At 32.4% G+C, this 14,078-nt stretch overlaps 1 long non-coding RNA gene and 1 pseudogene across 1 annotated transcript; both read right to left on the bottom strand.

Moving 5' to 3' along the window:
• Window positions 1–6,648: 6,648 nt before the first annotated feature.
• On the bottom strand, window positions 6,649–9,905 carry LOC114192136 (annotated as a pseudogene).
• Window positions 9,906–11,473: 1,568 nt separating this feature from the next.
• Window positions 11,474–13,275, bottom strand: LOC114192137. Its single transcript, XR_003606064.1, has 3 exons — window positions 12,930–13,275; window positions 12,234–12,336; window positions 11,474–12,158 (listed from the first exon to the last, which is right to left on the bottom strand). It is a non-coding gene; the product is annotated as an uncharacterized LOC114192137 (long non-coding RNA).
• Window positions 13,276–14,078: the final 803 nt, after the last annotated feature.

Raw genomic sequence — 14,078 nt, 5'->3', positions numbered from 1 at the left:
ATGTCCGAATCTTGTCATAAAAAAATGTTTAAATATAATATAATATATATATTTTTTAATTTATGTATAAAATTAACCATTAAAAATAAAATAATTTTTGAAAATATTGTGTAAATTTAATTTTGTGTTTAGTTGACAACTAAAACTATTTTTAGTTCTCATTGTTATGAAATATATAAAAGTGGATTAGAAAAAAAAACATAGTTGAATAGAAATTTATAGAAAAGAAGGAGAAAATAATACGTTTTTTTGTTATCTAGTTTGTAATACTTTTTTTTAATATAATACCTTTTTTGTCAATTTTTTTTTTAAAATCGTGTATAAAAAATATTTTTTAGGTGAAATAAATAAAGTATCGAAAAACAAAAATAATAAATTGAGAATCAGGAATACGTGATAATAATTAATTGAAATGTATATTTAAAAAAAAAAAATTTGGGACGATAAGTCATACTATCATTTCTTGTTAGTATACCTACGAAGATATATCATCTCAGCTCAGCTAGACTGGTATCTCATCCGTCAACAATCATGTTTCATTAGGATTTGTATGCCAAAGAAAATAAAAACAAATAAGAGAGATAAAAAAAAATTAAATATTTATTTAGTCTCTATTTTTATCACAATTATTTAATTAGTTCTTAATTTTTGGTTAATTTATTATTTTTGTTAATTATGGTTAAATAGTTAACTTAAGTGAATCGTGCACTTATGAGTTTTTGTTTTTTTTTTTAATTTAAATTTTAGAAAAATTATGTACGTGTCAAGTTATTATTGTAATAATGCCATGTGTCAGCTTATAATTGTATTATTTTCTTCTGTTCAATTTAATCTCTATATTCATTATTTTTACTCAATTTAATATCTATATTTATTATTTTTATTCAATTTAATCTCAATTTTAATTAAAATTGAATAGTTTTACCTCTTAACTAAAACTAAATTAAATTTTTTATAAATATTATACTAATATTTTTATTAAAATTGATATTTTTATCAATTATTTTTTAAATTCACTTATAAAAATATTAGATTTAGTTATAAATTAACTATAATTTTTAGATTCATTTGATATATAGAATATAATTATTTAAAATATTATTAGAATATAATTATTAAATGTTTTAAATAATATACAAACATTTTTAAAATTTATATTTAAAATAAAATAATTAATACTTTTATTATGTTTTAGATATTAAAATCTAAAATATTTTATATTTAAATATCAATTTGAAAAACATTAGTATTTTAAAATATAATTGTTGAAACAAAATTAATAATTATATTCTAATAATATTTTAAATAATTGTATTCTATTTAAAAATTGAATTTAAGAATTATATTCAATTTATAATTGAATATAATAATTTATAATTAAATTTAAAAATAATTAATAAAAATTTAAGAATATTAGTATAATATTTGTAAAATAATTAATTTGGTCTCAATTGGAAAGAGATATAATTACTCAATTTCAATCAAAATTGGTATTAAATTGAACAAAAAATAAATAATATACAGATTGAATTGAATAAAAATAACGAATACAAAGACTAAATTGAACAAAAAGAAATAACACAACCACAAACTGACATGTGACACTAACATTGATGTAAGGCCCACTTATATTTTCTGCCCTTATGTTTAAGGGCTGCCCCAAATTTGTTGGGCCTAAAGGTTGGCCCATAGGGTGCCAAGGCCCTAAAGCAGTCAAGAGCCTTCATTCTACACTCACTTTGCAAAAAACAACACTCATTCCTCTCCCTTTTCCGTAAAACAAAGCTCTGCTAGGGTTTGGTCCCCTCTTGTTCGCGCTAACTCAAAGGCTCACCTCGTCTCATGTAAGTTGGTCTTTGAACCGTACTCCCTCCTTTCTAAGTTGGTTTTCGTGGTTTCTATTAGGGTTCACCATAGTAACCCTGTTATTCTTTTTGTGCCACTGTTCCAGTTCGTAAACCTGCTCCTGGAGCTGCTGGGTTCATTGGCTTAAGGGTCACAGTCCGTTATTAGCATCTTTCTAGGTAAGGGAAGCTAGGGTTTCTTAGTTTAAATCGATTCTTTTCCTATTATTGGATATGTTTCGTGCTTTGATGTATGTGTGCTATGTCAAATGTTGTGAATGAAATTTGTGCTTTGCTTTGGTTGAATATTGGTGTTGGCTTGCGTGAATAGTGGAGGGTTCTGGTTTTCTTGCCCAAGCTAGCGTGTCTCGCCTAGGCGAGATTAGCAATAACTCGCCTATGTTGTTTGCGCGAGCTGTCGCTCAAGCGAAGAGCTCCTGTCTTGAGCGAGAGTTTATCTTGCTTAGGCGAGGAGGTCTCGCCTAAGCGAGAGTTTATCTTGCTTAGGCGAGGAGGTCTCGCCTAAGCGAGAGAACGCACAAGCCATTGTTCCCCTCTTCTCGAGCTCTCACCTAGGCGAAAGGAGCTCGCTTGAGCGAGAAACCCTCTCGCTTGAGCGAGAGACCCTCTCGCCTGAGCGAGGGTGTGTTCTTATTTTGTGGCTTCTCTGTTCTTGGATGTTTGGCACATGCTTGATTGGATTATTATGTTAAAAGCATGAGATGAATAAATATGCATGAGTGAAATGGTTCATGAGTTGTGAATGATAAGTTTAATATGATCTTGGCATGTGACTTGTATGGGATGGTTGGTTATCAAAGCGGCATGGTTTTAGCATGATAAATGATTCTATATTGATTATTGGAAGCATGATGTTGGGTTGGTTAAAACGTAATTCCACAATAGTTTCGTGGTGGTGCCTCATTGGTTAGGACGTAATTCCATAAGCCTCTAGGTGAGACCTCATGGTGGTGCCTCAGTTGGTCGGGACGTAATTCCATGACCCCTGTTAGTGGAAGTTCATGGTGGTGCTCCATTTATATAATTTAGTAAGGATTCAAGGTAAGGATTGCATCCTAACACTCTAAAGACTTAGTTAGTCTCACGTAGAACGTACTGACTCGAGTGGTGAGAGTAGCAGGAGGCCTGAAACACTTTAAGGGCTAACCTTATGCGTGGGGGAAAGAAACATAGTAACATCTAGCTCGGTAGAGCAGTAAAGGCCACCACAAGTGCAAGCATCCGCTGAATCCGAATAATTATATGTATCCGGATGAGTCGTGTCTCGAGTCTTAGTGTATTGAGTACATGTCATAACATGATTGGTTGACGTTTGCATGTTGGATTATGAAAGTGTAGGTGACAGTATGATAAACTATTTTCTACTCTAGCTTACCCTTTGTTTGTTTGATTGTTATCTGTGCAGTATTCTCTCTTTGCGATGATCATCAATTTATTGATGTGAACATATGCAAGAACTACTCGTGGTCAACAGGGAAATGGTTATTCCGCTGCTTAGTATCTATGGGTTGGATTCCAGCTTTCTTTTAGGGTCATGACCCATTTATCATCCTGTTTTCGAGAATTAATCATTTACTGTCGATCCTTGTACTTTTTTTTGTATTGACATCTTGGTGTGCCTTGGTTTCCTCTGAGTATTTTTGGATAATTACATGGAGTGATGTTTTCATTGTGTGACGTTTTCATTTAATTAAGATTAATTATTAAATGGGACATTACAATTGACATGTGACATAATGGTGACTTGACACATGGACAATTTTTTTAAATTTTTTTTTTTAAAAATAAAAATTAAAAAAATAAAAAAACCAAGAGTTGACACATGACATGCATTGTTCACTGACATTAACTATTTAAACTTTGTTAACAAAAAGGACCAAATTGACCAAAATTTGATAAAAATTAAGACCTAATTGAACACTTAACCAAAACAAGGACCAAATTGGACAAAAACGACAAAAATATGGACTAAATGAGTATTTAAGCCTAAAAAGAACTTATATTGATATAAAATCAAACTTATTTCTAAAAAATCTGTTATCTAATATTTGTAGAAAAACTTTCAAAACAAATACCTTATTGGACTAGGTGTTTATCATTATGGAAAAAGTTATAATTGATGGTCAAGGTACAACTCTTTCTATTTAAGAGTATAGCAATCCAAACGCCATGGTTTGATAAACCGCTTGACCTACGCCACAGATAATTGATGACTTTACAATAGATAAACTTTGTCCAAGGGCTTCCAAACTATTCAAAAGAACTTGAATCGTCACAAAAATATCATCCACACTCTTGCCATCCTTCATGGTGAAGAATTCATGATGACAAGTAAGGGTGGCAACTTTTCAAAGTTGAACACCTTTACTCCCTTCATAGTTAACTAATATGGAGTCCCATATTTCCTTTGCAATATTTAATATGTGTCCTTTCTTGTATTCATTTTTAAAGTGCAAAAATGAGTGTATAACTACAATCTCTAGCTACTAGCTACAAGCTCTAACTACTAGCTCTAATTACTAACTCTAGCTACCAACTCTAGCTACTAGCTAGTAACTCTAACTACTAGTTACAAGCTCTAGTCACTAGCTCTAGCTACTAGCTCTAGCTGCTAACTACTAGCTACTAACTCTAGCAACTAAATATTAACTCTAGCTCTAACTACTACTTACTAACTCTAACTCTAGCTATAGCCACAAGCTCTACTTACTAATTCTAGCTACTAGCTTCAACTCTAGGTACTAGCTCTAGCTCTAGCTATAAGGTCTAGTTACTAGTTTTAACTCTGCATATTAGGTCTAACTACTGGTTTTAGCTACTAGCTACAAGCTCTAACTACTAGCTCTAGCTACTAGGTACAAACTCTAACTACTAGCTCGAACTACTACCAGCTACTAACTACTATCTTTAATTGCTAGCTCTACTACTACCTACTAGCTACAAGGTATTAGCTACTAGCTTTAACTACATGATTTAAATACTAGCTACTAGCTCTAACTACATGCTTAGGTACTAGCTATTAGTTCTTGCTATTAATTACTAACTCTAGCTACTGGCTCTAATTCTAACTCTAACTTTAACTACTAGCTTTAGCACTAGCTACTAGCTTTATCACTACCTACTAGCTCTAACTACTAGTTTTAACCACTAGCTTTAACCACTAGCTCTAGCCACTAGCTCTAACTACTAACTCTAGCTACTAGTTACTAGCTACTAGCTTTAGTTCTAGTTCTAACTACTAGCTCTAGTTACTAGCTTTGGCTCTATCTCTATCTACTAGCTTCTAATTCTAGCTACTAACTCTAATTACTAGCTACAAGTTCTAGCTACTAGTTCTAACTATTAGTTACTAGTTCTAACTACTAGTTACTAGTTCCAGCTACTAGCTCAAACTCCAACTATTTAGATGAGTATTTTGAACTTGACACGAATATCTTGACAACAAATGGTGAATACATTCTCTACCTCATGGAATATTTTTTGAGCACATGTTAGCTTAAAGTCATGGGTTGTCCTTATTTGATTTATTAAGTGTATTTACCAAATGAAATGGAACTACCTCATGGAATAATTTTTGAGCACATGTTAGGTTAAAGTCATGGGTTGTCCTTATTTGATTTATTAAGTGTATTTACCAAATGAAATGGAACTGGCCAAGGTGTTCTATCATATGTCAAACGAAGCACACATACTTATGATCTAATAAACGTACATGTTCTTCATGTTTTAAGCTTTATGCTTTATTGTATTTAATTACTCAATCAAAATAGATGTAGAAATTTTGCTTTAACAAACTTTCTCTTTAAATGTTCACATATATTTGAGTTTGAACAATGTTGAAAACTACTTTTGGGAAAACATGATTTGTTAAACATATCTTTGAAAATATCATGTTCTAACTTGAGTGTTTTAAGTGTCATCAGAAGGGGGGAAGAATATTGAAGTAAAAGTATAACACTATATGATTTTGATTAAGTATTGCAAACAATCAAGTATAAAATATGGTGACACTTCGTTTGTAAGTGTCTCTATTTTTAGGTTTCCTATATTTAATGATGTCAATTACCATTTTTGAAAAATAAAGATAAAATTTCTGTTAAATCCATTGATAAAGAAATATGGGTTGCTATTGTGACTGAGTTGTTTGTTCCAAAACATTATTAATATTAAGCAAGATGGACAAGCCCCGGAGCCTCTCAATCGAGGAGAGGAGAAGAAAACACAATATGATTGTGTTACAAAAAATATTATTACTTCTGCATTGAATATAGACGAGTTCTTCATGATTTCATAATGCAATTGGGCAAAATATATGTGAGATGTACCAGAGGTAACTCATGAAGGCATAAGAGACGTAAAATAAGCAAGGAAGCATGCACCGATCTATTGACTACGCAAAATAATTCAAGGTTTGGCTAAGTTTGATGTCTCTAATTTTAATATTTTTAATTGAGCTTCCACAAACTTTTTTAGTGCATTGGCTATTCAAAACTTTTATACTCTTCAATAAGGTTTGTATCATTTCTTTTATTTTACTAATTGAGTGACATGACTTTTATTTTGCCCCCATCATCATGTTTCCTGGTCTCTAATGTTAAGAAATATATGGTTTGGAATTAATATAAAACAATATTAAAATAATAAAAGTCATATGTAGTTTTACATTGACCACAATATTGTTTTATAAAAAAATAAGATAACATGCTAACAATCACATTACACAATTAACAAAAAAATTAAACAGTAAAATTTAATTAAAAATATAAAAGCTTTAAATAATCAATTGAACAAAAAAAAATTATTAAAACATCTAAATCTATGAGACATAATGTAGCACCAAGGCAATTTAGACATAGAGATGGGGAATGTGAGCTATTATTGGCCAGTCCTCTCCGCTTTCCTTCTCACATCGCTTGCTTAACTCAAGATTGCAATCTAGAATACTCAATACTTCCACACTGCTAAGGCTTAGACTTGTTGGAAGACGCATCAACTTGTAACACCCAACAATGGTTAATTTACGAAGCAAGGGAAGCTCTCCAAAGCAGTCAGGCAAGAATTCCATGTTTGGAAGATTCCTTAATGTTAACTTCTTCAAGGCACTCATATATTGTAAACCTTCCACCTCATAACATCCAGTAATCCCCAAAACCTCAAGAGAGGTTAGGCATTGCAAACCTGCCCACACTTTCAACTTAGGAACCCTAATCATTTCTAATTTCTTGAGAGAGTGCAAACCATGCAGCGAAAAGTTAGGACAATCGTAAACTTTAAGTGTGAAAAGGCACGGAAATTGGTTTTCTCCATCCTCACTTGATAACCTTATTAGGCTTGGAAGACTTTCTAATGATAGATATTCTAGAGCCATGAAAGCAACATCATCATCACCATCGTAGAACTCGTCCTGCACGTATTTTACATATTTTGCCCCCGTTATCATTAGCCTCTTTAGCGAAGGTAATTTCCTCAACATCGGAAGTTTTATACAGTTTCTGCATAACCACAGCTTTAGATAAGTTAAACTTTTGAAAGAAGGACTAGACATCCACTGTGGAAAACAGACACCTTGGTAACCTTCCAGTCTCAAACTCTGGAGAGTCTGGGTGCAAGGTTTAAGGGCTTCAAGAACCTCCTCATCATTTCTTGCTAACTCCCCCTCTCTAAAACCCTGCCATCTCAACGTCAACTTATTCAGTTTCTTACTTGACATATTGCTTTCTTTGGCATCATTTATGCTTTTCACTCTCTCTAGATGTTCGATGTCAATACATCCTTTAAGCTTTAGTGGTCCCAATTCTGACAACAAGAACCCTCTTCCGTCGCGAACTAAGTACATGGATAAATTCCTTAAGGAAGTTAACTTCCCCATATGAGGTGCCAAACGTGATAGCAACTTGCAGTCTTTAAGAGACAGTTGTTGCAGGGATTTTAAGCGTACCAAATTGTCAGGCAACTTTTGGAAAGTATAACAATAATCTAATTTCAATATCTGTAAATTTAGTAATTTACATAGGGATTCTGGAAGAGTTTGGAAATTACCATGGGAAAGATTTAAGTACCTTAGATGTTTCAAATCACCAATTGCGGATAACAATTCTTTCTGTGGTTTTAAGTGAAGCAGCCTTAAAGAATAACATTTCACCACATCAGGAGAAAGTTGGCCATTTTTCCCTACGTAAGTCCTTAAAGATTTCACCTTATGCAACTCAGTTGGATGAAGCTCCCATCCATAGTCTGAGAAATGGTGGATTCTTTTTCTTTCAAATAAAGCACGTGTGTTATCATCATTTGTGATACAACAAACCTCCTCTGCAACAAATTGTGCAAGATCATAAACAAGATCGTGCATCTTGAAGCTTTCAACTTCGCCAAATTCATCTTTCTCAATGTCTTGAAAAAATGATCTCCAGTATAATTCATTCCACACACCATCACCAACATCTTCAGCATCTAACTTCCCATCCGAGGAAATAAATCCATTAGCCATCCAAAGTTCAACTAAATATTATTTTTCTATTCTTTCGTCTTTGGGAAATATTGCACAATAAGCAAAGCATTGCTTAAGATGTATCGGTAAGTTCAAGTAACTTAATCTCAAGGCAGGCATTATATTGTGCGTTAAACCCCAGATGTTGCTTTCCTTAACTTTGAGCCACTCTCTTACCTCTCTTTTGAAGCGTAGAAGGCCTCCTAGCACTTTTGCTGCCAGAGGCACTCCCCCACATTTCTTTACAATCTCCTTCCCTACCTCTACAAGCTCCTCTTGTTCTACTTCATCCACTACAAAAGCTCTGTGTTTAAACAATCTCCAACAATCATTGTCAGATAGAGTTGATAATTCATAAGGTGGCACTGTTCCCATGATTGCAGCAACCTTTGTAAGACGAGTAGTGACCAAAACGGAGGCACCCAACGCCCCACAAGCCAAAACCGATTTCAACCTCTGCCAACTTTCTTGATCATCGTCCCATACGTCATCCAAAACAAGCAAATACCTCTTATTTTGTAGCAGATCTTGAAGTTTTCTTTGCAGTGGATCTAGATCTAAATCTTCACAGGCATGCCCAGACACCGCTTCAATGATAGCTTTAGTCATTCTTTTCAAACCAAAATCTTCCGAAACACATATCCAAACTCTTGGTTCAAAGCGTTTTCTGACCCTCTCATGATTGAAGATGAGTTGGGAAAGTGTTGTTTTTCCAAGTCCACCTAAACCTATGATTGGATAGACTGATAAATCCTCATCATGAGAAGCATCATGAACCAAGAAATCTATAAGTTTATCCCGATCTTCTTCTCTTCCATACACATGAGGTTCAGAAATGAATGAGCTTGTTTGGCGCCACTCAATTACTCCACTTCTTCTCTCAGTAACCATCTCAGCTAAATGAAACTTAGTCCTTTCATCAACAATTTCTTCCAATCTCTCGCTTATCCTTTTAATTTTCTTACCAATTTTATAACGGAAAACAGTACGCTTGGGATGAAAAGTGGACAAGCCAGAGCATTTTACCTTGTTTGATGGACAAAGTTTGACTCCTTGGTACTCCAACCTCAATGCTTCATAGGCACACTCGTCCAAAATGTCATCAAGAATGTAAGCAGCTTCTTTTAGCTTTTGTAACCAATCCTTTATAGATCTGTTGGAGAATTGTTGCTCCTCACCATCTGCAAGGGTAGCCTTGATTGTGGTGAACACGCTGGCAAGCCTTTCTAAGTCTTGATCAAAACCCAAAAACAGTCCCAACTCCTTTTGAACAAGTGAGTTCAAATTCCCTAGCACAAGTTCAATTATTGCTTCAGCCATCTTCCAAATTCTTATTCACAAAATGAAATTGCTAGATTGTATGCTTCAGAAATGGAAATACAATGGTATCTATGATATCTTGAAGTGATAAAACTAAAAGGCAGAGGAGACATAACCCTGTTTTCAACACATAAAAGTATTTTTGAAAAGTTGCAGGGGACACACACATGTGAAATTTATTGATCAATGCCCATAGTCATCAATACAACTTTATTGCTGTCACTTTATTAACTTCATCTTTTTTTTAAAAACTAAATATCAATTAATTCATTATAACCATGCTGTAAAAAATACATGCTTTTAAACATATTAACATTTCCTTTATTGATATTTTATTAAAAATAAATAAAACAATAAGTAGAAAAATTTAGAACACACGAAGAGAAGTTATAACTCTTAGTAGCTATAATATAAATTATTATTATTAGTACTGAATAAAGTAATGTGGTACTTTTACCTTTCTTTTTTTGTTTTTTTCTGATTATTGTGCTTTTACTTTATAAGATACTTCATGATTGTTTCCATTTTATATTCATTATTATCTTTAACTATCATCTAAAGACTCATAGTTGATCAATATATGATAGGATGACTATTAAATTAGCCTTCAGATTAAAAGCATATAAAAAAATTATAATATACGAAATTTAGAAAGAAAAAAATACAAATAATTTTAAATTTGTGGTTGGTCCAATACTCATATGAAAATTCCCTTTAGATTTATGTCTTGTTTAGTGTTGGGTATCTTTCCTACTGGGTCAGTTGTAAATTGTAATACATAAACTATTGTCGTATCTGCATATACTTATACAAAATTTTAATTAATTTTAATTTGTCACTTACTTGCAATAAAACTTTCCATAAATAGTGTTTAACAAGATCCATTGAAATAGTTATTATTAATTACATATATTATCGAAAAATATCATTTTTTCAATAAATAATTATTTTTTTCCTTGTCCAGTTTTTTCTAGGTTTCTAATGTCCATATCACTCTTTTTTGGTCAAAGTTCGTTCCTCCCCTATCCAAACCACTCTATTCCACCAATCTCTATTTTTCTCATTTCATTTCGAAACACTCAAAACAATTTATCTTCCCCAAGTCACAAACTCTAACATTTATATTATTTAAAAACTCGATTCTGTTAAGATAAACAAAGACTTGGCAAAAACAAATGTTATGTTTAAAATTGGAAATTTGTAGAGGGAATATAGATGCAAGCTTTAGAATGAATTTTATCACCCACTTATCAATAGAAATTACTTCATTAAAAATTGTCCATAGTGTCTTAATATGGATCAATGAATATTTTTTAGCCTTCCATAACGGTACAACCTTTTTAATTAGTTATTTACAATAAACTTCACTTTAAATTCGAAAAATATGTATATATATATATATATATATATATATATATATATATTATCTTACACGCAATAAATGAATATTTTAAATATATCCACATGCTTTTATCATTCATTTTTTTTTAAAAACATGGAAATGAAAACAATTTATATACATCAGAGATTAATTATTGCACACAGAATGTATAACTTTAAAATAAAATCCACAAATACTAATACAAAATATAGTAAGCATGGATATTACACATTGCACCTTCATTTATCATTATTATAAAAGCATTGGATTGCTAGCAGAGGATTGTATTGAGACTATATGCATTCTCAATCAATGATTTAAATCACAATTCTCCTACATTTGAAAGAATACAAGCTACATCTTATAAAAGAAAACTAGTGTTAGTATTACATCTTAATAATATATTTATTAGCATTTTGTTGGTACAAATAAATAATCAATAAAAAAACCGACTACAAAACTTCATATTAATGCTTAAAGTCGTAAGTTAACTTTTATTATTTTCCTACTTAAACGTATCTTCTTTTTTATTTGGTAATTTCCTCCAACCTTCAACAATTTCAGAGTCCCTGTCTCCATTCATTCTCCACCACCAAACGCTACACTCCACACCACTCAGCTTCTCTTCCCCTTCTTCTCCACCACCTACATCCTCTCTCCCTTTGCAACTACACCACTTGCATCCCTTTCCTTGCACCTTCCCTCCAGCCCCACTTGCATTTCTCCTTCCCATAACTCCTCTCCTGGCAGTTCCTCCACCTGTACTTACCTCAAAACCTTATTCATCTCCACTGAACCATGACCCCAATTCCTTTATAAACTCCCCCTCTTTCATCCCTTGTTTCTAACTTTCCATTGAATAAAATCAATGAGGTTCCATACTGCATGCACATGGAATATTATTCTACACTATGTTTTACTTCCCATATTCTCATCACAACCTTATTCCAGCAGTCTCACATCTTTCTAGTTAATTTGTTTTAGAAAATATTAAGCTTACACATTTTTCTTTGACAGGTAAGTGTCATGATGAACCCAAAACAGCTACAGCACTCCATAGCACATGCTTAGCCCTTATTGTTTATATGATCAAACCTAGGAGTCACTTGAGGAATGACAGATAAAATCAACTTGAAGCCAAAGCAAACAAATTAACACAAATCCTGAATGAGAAACATACCTTTATAGCCCCAACACCTACACACTCATGACAACTATTAAAAGTTATATTCTTCTCCTCCCCTCATAATACGCATAAGAAGTTCAAGGTCTTCATCATAATCCTGTCAAGAAGAATTTCAGGGATCAAAACTCAACACATGTTAGAAACTTCGGACTGAGCGAAAGCAAACAAAGTTGACTAAAATCAAATGAATGACTTATTTCTAATTTTAAACTAGCTCCATCTTTTCAAGATATTGTCTTTTATAAGCAAGCAAAATAGTGACTTTGATAACAACAAGATCATGATTTTTAGGGGAAATCAATGTAGATAACAAGTTAATTGAAGGGTTTTAAGAACGACATTGGTGTCAAAGATACATAGACGACTGACATGCTACAATTCAAAATCACACCAACTGTCGAAGGATGAAATTTGCAACATTGCTTTATCGGTATCCCTCACGCTTCTTTCCAGCTTTTACTTCCTCAAGTAGTTCTAGACTGTTATGGAATTCATACGAGTTTAAGAATTTAATCATGAAATGATTAATAAAGAAAATCACAGGAAAGAAATCCCAAAAACATTCTTAACTACATTTTTAACACATACATGCAAGTATACAAACATTTTTAAACCACTCAGAAAAACAGAGAAATGAAATGAACCAAGAAATTGAAAACCTAGAAGCCTATGTAAATCTGTGAGACTAACGAATGAGATTCTCAAGATCGGTTGGAATGGCAAGAGCCTGGGTTCTGAGTGAGCTTGGGTTTGGGACTTCGATTGCATTAGGTGGTGATGCGAAAAATCAAGAGGGGTGGGTGGTTGCGTGATGGAAGGCGTGAATGACAGTGAGGGAAGGTTAGAGAATAGAGAGGTGGTTGAAGCACCGTCATCGGAGAGGAGGGAACGGCGGAAGCACTGTCGTCGGTGAAGGTCAGAATATCCTGACGAGGAGGAGACATTGTTTTGAACGAGAAGAGAGAAGCTTATGAGGATTGGCGGTAGAAGGTTTGCGAAAAGAGTTTTCGGGAAAGAAGAGAGTTTGTGGGCGTTAAATTTTTTGAGTCTAATTGAAGTAGTAAAGAATTGCAAAGTTCAATTTAAAATCTTTGGGAAATTTAATTTCGCATGATTTTTTAAGGTTGTATTTTCATCCCATTTAAATTTATTGAAATATTATATTTCTTATGCCTATTTCAGTCATTTTTGTGAATGTTTATCTTTACTAAATTCAATAGTTTATTTCTTACTAGTTGGGTTTCTCATTCTTGTATTAATGTGCAATTCATAATTTATCCATTGACGAAATATTTGTGTGCAACATTTTATAGGAAATTAACTTTGAACTTATGTAAAATAAAAGATGTTGGATATAATGTGTGGAATTTTCTTTTTTAATCATGAAAAAAATTTCATGGAAAATAATGCATGGGAAAGATCTCTTTTATCCATGAAAAATATTTGTAAAAAGTAATGTGTGAAAATATTTTTTTACTCATAAAAAAAATGTGTAGGAAATAACATAAATATCCCTTTTATTCATAAAAAAATTAGTAAAAAATAATGCATGGGAAATACCTCTTAACCCATGAAAAAAATTCCAATGCATGACAAATACACTTCTTATCCATTAAAAGAAACCATGAAAAATTAAGTTTTTCTTTTTTTAAGTGTAAAATAATAGTTTAGTTTAACAACAAATTACGTAAGACTTTCAAGTGTTTAATCTAAATAATGATACGACATTCTGCAATCTTAATTTATATTAAACAAAACATGAATATGTTCAGATGATAAACATATAGATTTTAGATAAGTTTGTACTACATTAAAAAGAATATATATATATATATATAT

This window comes from Vigna unguiculata, chromosome 7, assembly GCF_004118075.2.
Source record: "Vigna unguiculata cultivar IT97K-499-35 chromosome 7, ASM411807v1, whole genome shotgun sequence".
NCBI lineage: Eukaryota > Viridiplantae > Streptophyta > Magnoliopsida > Fabales > Fabaceae > Vigna > Vigna unguiculata.
Note: the sequence above shows the minus strand (reverse complement) of the source record. Positions and strands in the feature narration are given on the sequence as shown.